The sequence below is a fragment of the Tachypleus tridentatus genome, chromosome 13 (assembly GCF_004210375.1).
Source record: "Tachypleus tridentatus isolate NWPU-2018 chromosome 13, ASM421037v1, whole genome shotgun sequence".
Classification (NCBI taxonomy): Eukaryota; Metazoa; Arthropoda; class Merostomata; order Xiphosura; family Limulidae; genus Tachypleus; species Tachypleus tridentatus.
The window spans coordinates 241,720,302-241,733,090 of record NC_134837.1 but is presented as its reverse complement, the minus strand read 5'-3'; the positions used below and the strand labels follow the sequence as shown (position 1 = coordinate 241,733,090).

The following is a 12,789-nucleotide window of genomic DNA, read 5'->3' as shown; positions in this document are numbered from 1 at the left end:
TTTTACATTGCTATATTAGAAAGGGCTAGCGCAGATAGTCTTCGTGTAACTGTTCGCAAAATTCCAAACAAACATCCCCTTTCCTCTTATTATTACACGAAAAAAAAAAAGCTTTACAAGTCTTTTTTGACGTTAGCATCACAAATTCCTTTCAGAATGAAACTGATAAAACTATATGATTCTTATAATAAAAAAACATTTAAATTTTGCACACGTTACACAGCAACATTCCTAATGAGCATGAGTGTATATAACATGCTGAAGTTATTGCAACAAACATTTTTATTTATTTGGTTGGTAAAAAACATCATTTATAAATACTGACAGATGAAAGAATATGGAGCTACACTTCTGTTTCTATCCTTTATCAGAGTTCTTTCTTTTCGTCAACGAGTCGCCTGTTTCTGAGAATGCTTGCACGCCTTGTCGGAGTTAACAAAGAAACCACGCGATGCTTTGAGACATCATTTTGCTCTGCACCTTGACAAAAAACAAACTGCAAATGCTTCTAGAGCAAAAGAATAATGTACTTCATCAACGAGTAAACAAACATACTTCTCCATTACGAATCGTTTCATATCTTCGTTTTTTACATCATTCCTGAACTAATGTACAAGACTAGTCGAACCCATGTCGGCGCTTTATACTACCAGAGAATATATTTGTCACTTTTTCCAACTTCACCTGGTTCTCAAAAAAAAATTTTTTTTCAAGACGTTCTATTACAAATGTTACATTTTCGTCAGTTTTCATTAATTATTATTTTTAACAAACGGAATTCTGCATATGATAAATTAAATACATAGTACTGTTGATTATTATGTTAGGAAGTGTGCTAATTTTAAAACCTTGTTAAGAATACCACAAGTGAAGTGTGGTTATCATTAACGTCTGTTCTGCGTATTTACATTTTCGCGCAAGGACTTTTCATTTTTAAAAAAAACTCTTGATAGAAATTTACTTTCAATTCTTAATAACCACACCTCACGTAACTGAATATTTTACCAAACACTTCCTAACGTAACCTAAATTTTGACTAAAAAGTGTGTAAAAATATTAGCTTTAATTTTAAAGATTCTCATAAAAAAATCATCAGGCGTTGTAACGCTTAACTTATACCAAACAAGTCCTAACATAGCATAAGTTTTGGCAATATAAAAATATTAGCTTTGATTTTAAAGATTCACATTAAAAAAAACGCCAGCTGTTGTAAAACTTAACGTATACCAAACAAGTCCTAACATAACCCAAATTTTGACTAATGCGTATGTGAAAATCTGAGTCAATTTGGGATTCTATGCGCTGTGTTTTGCGCTTATATTGTATATTTTCCCTCTTTAATTCATTCTTAAGAATATATCAGACATCTACTTCATACGATTTAATCTCTAACCACTATCGTCTTAGCAACCTTATATATGATAGCTCACCATTTTTCATCATTCATTTGAAGTCAACTCATTATTGTTTTAATGAAGTAAAAACTGATAACTACAAACAGCTACTTATGTTATTTATTAGTTACCAATGGTACCGAGTGCATTCTCAAGAAAAATAAAAACACATCACATGAGCACGTGCAACTAAGTCTCCCCAAGGAGAAGTGAGAAGGACACTAATGGATAGCTAGCCAAGCTAACAACTCGTGGAATGAAGCCAGCGGTGATAAACCCGGCGTGTGTCTTGCCTTGAGCGCTTGTTGCTATGGGAACAAAGCCATCAGTGTGGCCAGAATCATTCTGAAACAGAGACCAAAGCTTTGTTGGCAAGCGGAACCTCAACACAGAAATCAGCCCAAAAGTAACATTGTTTGTGCGCTTGTTGAAGACGATAAATGGTTCTTGTGATTTTGTTTTTGTAGACTTCGTGTTGTTTGTGTGCTTATTGTTGACGTTATGTTGCTTGTGTGGTTACTATGGAATTTATACTGATGCTAGGAATTCAGCTTTCCATATCTAATTACACCGTTCTATTTAAATACAATACTAATACTACACGTTTAAAATAATCTAACACTTGGATGGTATCTTGAAGTTTCTGAGCAATTAGAACACGCCGAAATATTGATTCTCATTATAATGTGATTTTTATCCACATGAAGAACTAATGACAAAATGAAACCATCTATTTTATAAATGGTACTTTCACTAGTTATTACATTTGATTATTATAAATCTTAGCCATTAAATAATAAAATGCTAATAGCGATGACTCAATAATCCAATTTTAATCAATAGACTACTAGAAATGGCGAGAACAATGCAATAAACATTAAAGTTCATGCAACAATATACTTATAAATAACATCATACACTACATGCAAAACAAGTTACACAATTAACATCATATACACATACTTAATGAGTTTTATTTTCGCGCAAACCTACACGAGGGCTATCTGCACCAGCCATCCCCAGTTAAGCAGTGAAAGACAGCTGGTCATCACCACCCACTGCCCACTCTTGAGCAACACTTATCAACAATTAGTGGGGTTGACTGTCACATTATAACGCCCCCACGGCTGAAAGATGGAGCATGTTTGATGGGACGAAGATTCGAACCCGTGACCCTCAGATTACGAGCCAAACACACTCATCACCTGGCTATGCCAGGTTTTACATATTCATGGCCGAAACAAATTAATAAAATAACTTATGTTTAACTTCAAATGAGTGATAAAAAATGTTCTTGAATTACATAATGTTTTTGATATTCAAAAAATAATTTAAAATTTAACAAAATTCAGGCCTGCAATTTGCCTACAACTGAGAAAACATTAATCAAAACTTTGTGAACTTCACAGACACACAAAGTTCTGCTAGAGTATTTCCTCACAGCACCATAAAAAATAAATCTGAGAGATATCCTAGGATTTAATAGTTTACAGCATATTAGTATGAACAAACCTACTTTAAAAATTTCGTAAATCTACAATTGAATTAAAAACGCTTTCGTCTAATGTTGGTTTCCCAGCATTACCGATTACTTATGCACGAAAAAACTTTTTTTTTTTGCTTTGTAAACTGATTTTAGACAAGATAAGTTATCATTTATAAAATTAAAACGTTTCCCGACATTTAGTCTAATAGTTATAAAAATGCTGAAAGATTATTACTTTATTATTATATATAAAAAATAAATTATATAAAAGCCTTCTCGAGAAATTTACCTGTGGATAAGAACGTTTTGCCTAGTTCAAGTTATCAGTACTTAATAGATAAATTATTGAAATAATGCTCCACTGAGAAGGCGGTGTGTTCTCGAAAATTTCATTCACTAGTACAGACACATATTAATTAAACAAAGTAAAGAATGATATTTATACATTTCAGCTGTCCCGACAAGCTATTGGTGACGTAACGCGTTGATTCAACGCTTATGACAAGTCATCGCGATCATCACGCGTTTATCCAACGCATTAGCGTTGTGATCAATAACTAACAAGGTCATAACCTATTGACTCAACGCATTGTGAAGTTTGACTACGAGTTGAAACAATGAATTATTACGGTCCTGTATATAACCAGCCAACAGTACCATCACGTTTTGACCCAATTCAATGCGTAATTGAACAGGGTTGGATTAAAGACCCGCAGCAAATTTGAAGAGTGGGCCTTCAGAACTTCGTATGTCAAATAGGTCAGTACTATTTTTGACTATAATTTCACAATATAAAAACACAAGTGATAAGTGTGTAGCATAGAAAATACTAATTCTAATTGTTTATTTGTTTGAACTTAAACACAAAGCTACACAATAAGCTATCTATGCTCTGCCTACCATTGGGATCGAAACCTGGTTTCTAGCGTTTAAATGCATACACATACTGCTGTACTACTGGGTGGAATCAATTCTAATACGTGTGATAAACATGAAGTAATAGCAACGAATTTTTTGTTAAGTGGTTAAGTAAGTATATATGATAAAACAAGCAAAAATGATGATATGATATTGAGAAGTTGCAAAATAATAGATTTATACGAAACTTCTAAAATGCTGTTATTATATACATATAGTAACATTATTACATACATATGGTTTTCAATAACATACAGTTTGATTTATTTCTGTTTTCCTCCCTCACCCTCCCCACTAATCAGTCTCTGTGTACGAAGTTCCACACGATATTAACATAAGTTACAGCCCTGTCGGATACCGATCTACAAGGTCATAACGCATTGATTCATTGCATAATCAAAATCTTGGCTCGCATCATGTGACTAAAAAGTGCGTTATTATAGGCTTGTTTGTCTACTCCTTGAATCAATGCATTATTCAATTCTAAGAACCCATAACTGAAAGCAAAGGAGAATAAAATGTCAACCACACTACTTCTGCTATATCAAGTTCCGACGATGCATTTCGCTGAATACCAGTACTCATCAGGTCGGCTGAGAACTCATGAATATTATAGCTTTCATACCAAGGTCACGTTATGATGAATTTGTAGAAAGTTGCTTTTTCAAAACTAATTCACAGTATCAAAGTGACTTCGCCAGGTTGTTCTATCGCGTAGATAGCATCCAAGTCCAATCTTCTGATGTACACGTCTCAAAATATGTAGTTCTAATTGCGCAGTGCATTATGACCATTGAAAATCTTTGCATGTGAAAATACAACTCTAACAGACATTGTTAGCACTACTTTGTTTCTGATATATAGTTCCGGCTTCATTTTAGCCTTAACTCCGTTGGTTATAGAGGTCTTTCCCACACTCAGTAGAATATATTTGTCCAAACTACCCTGGTCTATAAGCAACACAAGGAAACAAAGTAAATAAGATTCGCGGTTTGCTTGGAACGAAAAACCATTAGCTATGCTTATTTGAAGAAAAGAAGAGATCATTAATCACTTACTGTGAACAGACCAATCGCCTGCCACCAGCACGGCACCATCCCATTTTTCGGTATTTTTTGCTTTTGACCAAGGAACTGTATAGTGATCACGGTCAGCACCTGTGGGGTTGGAACAATCGCCTACACAGAAAGAACTTCTCACCAACCTAATCGAGACCTCTTGGTAAAAGTTACAAACGGTGGTTGGATCAGTCAGTAAACAACTACACGGTTCTCAAATGCAGTTTGATAAAGATAATTCAACTTATCCTTTTTATAACCTTTATAAAGTCAATAATTTAGAGAAAACTGGTTTACCACGTGCCGTTAAACAAGACAAAAATGGCGAATACGTAAATTTTCGTGGGCTTATTTTATGAAACTTCTGCAATTTTTCTTGTAACAAAATACACCACCCCACACACACACAATATATAACATGTCCAGCAATTATGGACACAAACCTTATGTAAATGGCATTATCACTATCCAAATTATGGTTGCCACAACATGAAAAAAATTAAGGTTTAAAATACCTTATCATTTAAATGTTGTTTTGTAATTAAGCACAAAGCTACACGATGAGATATCTGTGTTCTGCCCACCACGGGTATCGAAAACCGGTTCATAGAAATGTAAGTCCGCAGACATGCTACTGTGCCACTGAGGGGCATTTATATATTGTAAATTAGTACATAAAATGTGACTTTCTTTTCGAAAACAAAAAAAAATTCAGGTTTGAGAAATAATGAAACTAAAAAGTTACTTTTGTGAAATAATATCAGTGTACAATTTGTATCATGTACATTTTAAAAACGAACTATTTTACAATTCAGGATGATTTATTGAATTAAAATATACTGCAGTGGAGATTTTTAACAATGTCGATAAAATCTTTATTATCTCAAAAAAACGCAAGATTCCTTCCATTAATTAGCAAAAATACAAGCTTGCTTAGACCTTAGATATAATGAAATGTGTATTCCCATCTTTAAAAAAAAATGTAATTACATATGTTCTTTCAAATGTTTTTTGTTGTACCGTGAGTAATTTTTAATAAAATACACAAATTTACATTTTTTTGCTAGATATTTAGATTTTACATTTAATTGTAAGCTGGGAGACTAGTTCAACTTTTTTTTTTTTTTTTTTGGGGGGAGGGAGTTATATGAAACTCGTTATTTACTGCAATCAACTGAAAATGGTTAAAATTAATTATACCACCCTCATTGATAGCAATTATAAAGTCAGAAAAAAAAGAACTTGTACTCTCCAGATACTAATAACAAACATTTTACTTCAGTCAACGTTTCGCCATCGTTGCGTCATCAGAACTAGTGGTACAAGAACTGTAATACATTATCAAAATGTCTAACTCCTTCCAGTATGCACGTCAAATGCTGAAAACAAGAAAATATGACAGTATATTGAAAAAAACACACACACAATCCGAAACGTAACATAATCAGCATTCAAACAGTAATTATTATATATAAATACAATCCTAGCAATGGTTTTGAAGCTCGCGACGGTCTTATGACGAAACTATAAAAATATACTGTACGTGACATTTATTCCAGAGGTTGGACATTTCTAATTCGGAAAGAACCACATACATATATTTTGAAAACAATACTCAGTTCCATTTGATGTACGTTTTGGTTATTGGAGAAAATAATATGTTTACAATAACACTACATTACTGTTATCTTGTAGAAAAACGCGAGAAGCTCATAGATCAAGCCGAAGCTCCAGTGTACTATTCCTTCCCTCCAAGCTCGATGTAGCTGCATGCAATATATCGATGTGACGACAGCTGAAAAACAAAACTTGCACCAATACATTTGCAAGCCTGGATGTTAGATTTGTGCAGACGGACATATAGTGAAATTATATTTACTCTTCGTATGTTCTTAAAATAAACTTAATATATTAAACAGTTAGTAAAAAGGTTAAATCAGCCTATAGAGAAAAAAAAATCCAAAGCCTTTCGTGTATATTTTTCTTTTACAGGAATACATGATACTGTTATAAATATATAACAATATTCACAAATCTATCCACTTAACAAGACCTCAGTTGTATTTGAACTGTATATCGGTAAAATACAGTAAAAATAAACAGTGTATCTCTTCTCCCCGGCTATAATACACTAGTAGGAGAGATTAGATATTTGTGTTAACGGTAACTCCTACTTGGGACGTACATTGTGGGTCTATAAAAAGGCCAAACCAGCGTCTGCTCCATAAGGAAAGAAGCGAAACATGTTAACAAATAGTTTGACCCTTCCGCTGACGTAAAGCAGCAATCCACAAACACTCGCTCGGCCTTACTATTATTTAAAACTTTCTTCATTGTATAAACGATAGTTAAGTCTATGTTGATATAAAAGATAAATAAAAATTAAGAATTTTGAAACTTGCTAATAGGGATGTTAAATAAAGTAAGGACACAAAGCTGGAGATACTGTAGAGATTATTTACTCAAACTATAAACACCTATTTTGGCTCTATGGTCTTACCTAGAATTACATTTGGTGGAATCAAAATAAGAGTTTTTAATGTGAGTAAATAATGCCTAAGGCGTCTCGATTCTCGTTTCCTTATCTTTTCGCCCACCGCTAGTACAGCGGTAAGTCTACGGATTCACAACGCTAAAATTAGGGGTTCGATTCCCCTCGGTGGGCTTAGCAGATAGCCCGACGTGGCTTTGCTATAAGAAAACACACACACACTCCTTATCTTTTCTTACGATCCCTATTCACAGGTTTTTAAATTCCCAAGTTTTCATTTATCTCGTTTGCTGCCTTTCTTTATACTCATCTATAGGCAAAGGATTACTTCATATGGCAGCTCCCTTAATACATTGTAATGACAGTAAACACGGCCAGTTGCTAGCTGATACGATTCATGATGATTTTCATTAACTGTTGACTATTTGATCGTATTAGTTCGAGGTGTAAAATACCAAACTACAACTGAAGATTGCCATGTAGATTTGTTTCGCAATACATTAAGCATTTATAATTTCTGTAAAACTAATGTGTGTTTGTGTATATATATGCATTATATATGTATATAATGCATAGCAATGGGCAAATATATGCTAAGACTAGGACACAATCCCCACTAAGCGCGTAAACATTTTAACAACAGAAAAGCAGCCTTTTCAATTAAAACTTAAACGTCTAAAACATCGCTTTAAATAAACTTTCGTGTCTTTTAAAGTAATTATTATGAGAAAAAAATTATGTATTTACTTGTTGTTTTTTACTTCTTCATGCATAATATACGGGTTGGTTTCCTAGAGACACCAGTCGTATCGCGTACAAAGCAATTAATATCTATATGTTACAGTCATTTAATGTTCCTCTATTATTAGATGCTAATTCCCATTTCACTCTGCACTTAAGCTTTTTAAAGGAACAAATAAATTTGTAAGAAAGCTAACGTCAAGAGTCAATGATAACATCGTTTACACTAGAATTATGTTGTTTTTTTCAGTTTATCTAAAATACAGAAGCAGCAAACCAATTTTTTTTCAATAAACCCTACGATTATCGCAGTTCCTTATTTAGTATCCTATAAAACTTACAAGACGATTTTGTTGTAGGCTGACATGATAATAATAATCAGAAGCAAAAGAATTACAAGCGGGCTGTTTTGAGTAGATTTTTTTCTTTTAAATCCAACTTAAGTGTTTTTGTGCATTTATATATGTGTACAGCCTTAGCGACCAATAGTTAAAGTTTTAAAGTGCTGTTTCGAATAACTCTTTTACTGCCGAACGTTATATTAGGGTTTTGTGCAGTTCCTCGCGATTCATATAGCGATTCACTCTCGTAGTCCATGATATTCTTGACTCTCTAATAAAAGTAATGTTCTGTATTTATCCTCAATGACCAAAAATCCTGCGACAAGTTGCTAACAGTTACTTGGTTAAATGTTAAACTGTAATATTTACTAAAATGCCGAACTAACTATTCATGTTATCCATGTTGCTTCTTGCGATCACGAGACTGACTAATTAATCTGACCTGACTTGTATGAAAGCACTGATTTACTATGATCTTTAAAATATTTATGAATAATACGTAAATATTTCTTTAGGAGCTATAAGATAGGCCTACATGGGATCGAAGTCGGATTGTGTGATCATAGACCAAATATTGAACTAATTAAGCCCACACGTCTAAATACTTGAGCGGTTAAGACACTTGATTTGTAATCTGAGGGGGTATTAAAATGTGACTATCAGTCTCACTGTTCATTGATACTAGAGTAACCCAAGTGATGGCAGTAGTTGGCGATTACTAGCTGCTTCTTTACCCTTTCACTACTAAATTAGGGACAGCTAACGTAGATAGCTTTCATGTAGCCTTACGCGAACTTCCAAAGAAAACAAATAAATGCCAATGACAAAGCCAAAAATCTTGACAGATTTAAACCATTTCATTGTATTAATGTTGTAATGTACTTTTCTCTCCTTCCCTCTTTGATTGGATGAACATCAAAAATACTAAACCTACATAAGGTAAACATGATATATATTTTCAGCTTTTGCTAATAAGTCCTATTAATTAAATTTAAAAAAAACATATTTAAATATGGCTAATATGATTTGCGTACGTATCTTACACGTACAAAGTATTTAAAATATACTGACGATTATTCTTACTATTAAAACTTGTACGTTTGGAATATAAAGTATGTATATCCATATTGAGGGGTTAAGTTTGATAACTAATGTGTGATATTTTTGTGTCACATTTGTACAGTCTCTCCCCATGAAATTCAAATTATTTTGACAATAGCTTTATAGCCTCGTTATAATTTGTTAACGTAATTCCAAATGACGCGCATTTACGAACGCGAAAAGACAGGTTTTACGTTCTTTTCATTCTACAATAAACAATTTTTAGGGTTGACTATTTCTGTTCCATTCAGTAGGTTTCGACACAGTATTAACGTAGGAACTAGACCTAATTACGATGTGTTTATATATATGAACACAGTGAACACACACGCACACACATATTTGTATGCATAAAATAATGATTTAACAAAACGCCGATTAAAGCGTTTGCATGATTGCATGAGGCTTACTTATTAAATTATGATATTTTTTCTACTTTTGACGCCTATAGGATTTAAGTTAACAGCTGTTTGATTTAAAGTTTTCTTATATAACATTTTAAAAAATCATGATAATAAGTAACAATGAAATAATTATTTTCTATGACTTTCTTTTCCCCTAACACCACGTCACTAAAATCAATGTCAAGACAGAAACACATATTACTTAGTAAAAAACCCATATTAAAAAGTAATGAAGTCACAAATTAAAAATAATAGTGAAAACTTTGTATTTTCCACAGCACAAATATTATAATTATGTAAGTCGAACTTCATGGCATAGCCTAGGTGATTAATGTAAAATACACAAAAAGATAAAAATGTAACAAGATATTAACATAATCCATAAATCGTCATTCATCATAACCTAATCTAATTACCAGCTTAGAGATATTAGTGTGTATGTGACTACAATAACTTGTTACTGATACTATAATAAAGTACAAACAAATTGTACATTACATCTTACCTTTTGTATTAAATATTTTAGAAAAGCAGATGTGTCAAATCTGAGATTTACATAGCGAACTTTAGTTCCTGAATCAGCAACAAATTCAACTGGTGGTTTTCTTGTGCGTTTATTGTATTTCTGCATATTTCAGTTTTACCAACATTCAAGTTGGTTTGCAGCTACTGCGTCTTTGTATCGCATTCAGTCATTACATTTGTTAATAAGCAACAACAATCGGCAGCTAAGTTGGCGTGAAATGTTTTCAAGGATTTTTCCCAAAATAATTTATTGTTGCTCCTACCAAAGGTTGAAACATTAGTCGCATTTCAGCCCAAAAACGTAACGTCATTTGATAAAGAGGGAAAATATGATAAAGTTGACTACGAAATAAATCATTCTTCAAGGGCCATAATTGTCACCGAATAAAAGACATAAATCAAAGGATCGTCAACGCTATGTGGGCCCAGCAAAATACAGTACTTAACCTACCCGCCGTTGCTTCTGTCGTTGGGTTTGTTTACACCCAAAACGTCATGGTCGCGTTCTTCAGCCTCAGGCATCGTCTGCTGCATGGCACTTGCGCAAAACTAGTAACTAGTACATTCGACGTCTGTTTTATCCTCGCAAGTTTTCGGTAAGTGATTTAGTACAAAATAATAAGATTATCCATTCGGGTGTGTATATTCGGAAAACTTTGAAATATTCTGATTTTTCAAACATATGCAAGAAATAATTCATATCAGCTTCTGATAAAAGTAGGCTATACATAAATATCACAAATAAAGTATTTTCATTGCAACAACAATCACGTAAAGCAGGTATTTTCATGTTGTAGAAAAATTTTAAATATGAATTAACATTCGAAAAAACCCTGTAAATATAAGTTACAATATTTCATGGTTGCAGACTGAAAACCTTGCAATACCAGAAAAATGGGTTTGTTTCTTTTAGCATTTTTTCTAACAATTTTTAATCCATTAATATTATATCTCGTAAAATGAATGCTTAATCTGTTTCATAAAGAATAAAATTATTTTATTCAGAAATAGAACAGTTTATAAACACAAACAAGTTTTAATTTATAAAAAAGTAAATGAACTCATACTATCTTGATATAGAGTAATTTAATGTCTAAGTTTATGTACAGTTTATTTTACGTATAAACTTTGTATTTCTATATACAACGCTAAAAAACAGGGGTTCGATTCCCCTCGGTGGACTCTGCAGATAGTCCAATGTGGCTCTGGTATAAGAAAACACACACACACACATACACACTTTATTTACGTCGTAAAAATCATATGAAGGACATTTAAGAATTTATTTTTAAAAAGTTAATTTTACAGTTTAATATTTTTAGCTGGAAATTAAAGCAAATAATAATAATGATAAAATCAGAGTTTTGACTGTACCTTATTAAAATATCCACTCTCAAGAATAACTGAAAAATCAAGCCTTTGATTACTTTAAGGTTCATATCTAAAGCTTAAGTTAAAATACTGTGTTACCTTAGCTCAAAATTTTACCCATTTACTTACGTTTAATCAGGGGAAATTTTAAATTTGTTTCAATAGACCACCTGTATGGCCCGGCATGGTTAGGTGGGTTAAGACGTTCGACACGTAATCTGAGGGTCACGAGTTCGAATTCCCGTCGCGCCAAACATGATCGCCCTTTCAGTCGTGGGAACGTTCTAATGTAACGGTCAATCCCACTATTCGCTGGTAAAAGAGTAGCCCAAGAGTTGGCGGTGGGTGGTGATAACTAACTGCCTTTCTTCTAATCTTACACTGCTAAATTAGGGACGGCTAGCGCAGATAGCCCTCGAGTAGCTTTGCGCGAATTTCAAACAAAAACAAACCACCTATATACTTATACAACCAGAACGTTTGAAATTTCACATTCGTAAGCTGACATGGTTTGTCCCATTGTAGGACAGCGATAAGTTTTAAGGGCAATTCCCTATAGTGGACAGAGCGGATAACACTATGTGGAATTGCTCTAAATTAAACAACAACGACATTGTTTGTTTTTTTATTTAAATTTAATACAAAGCTAAACGAGGGATACCTACGCTATCCGTCCTTAATTTTGAACTAGTAGCCTGTATGGAAAGTAGCTAGTAACTATCTCTTATTCTTGGGCTAATATTTACCACTAAATAATGGGATTGACCACCAGTTTATAACGCTCTTACGCTGAAAGTGCGAGCATATTCGATGATAAAATTCGAATGAGCAACCCTCAGGTTGTGAATAAAATGCTCCAACCATAGGGTTAACTTCTCGCATAAATAATGAATGATTAATCTTAAAATTAGTTTTGGAAACAAGAGGCGTACACGAAACGTTTTAACTGATTTCTTCGA

General features: G+C 33.2%; 1 long non-coding RNA gene across 2 annotated transcripts in view; it reads right to left on the bottom strand.

Annotated features, from left to right (window-relative positions):
* LOC143236702 (uncharacterized) overlaps positions 1–11,049 on the bottom strand; it is a 326,353-nt gene extending 315,304 nt beyond the window's left edge. For both annotated transcript variants that reach the window (XR_013019669.1, XR_013019670.1), the window contains exon 1: positions 10,440–11,049. This is a non-coding gene — a long non-coding RNA (uncharacterized LOC143236702). The remainder of the gene's footprint in view (positions 1–10,439) is intronic.
* Positions 11,050–12,789: the final 1,740 nt, after the last annotated feature.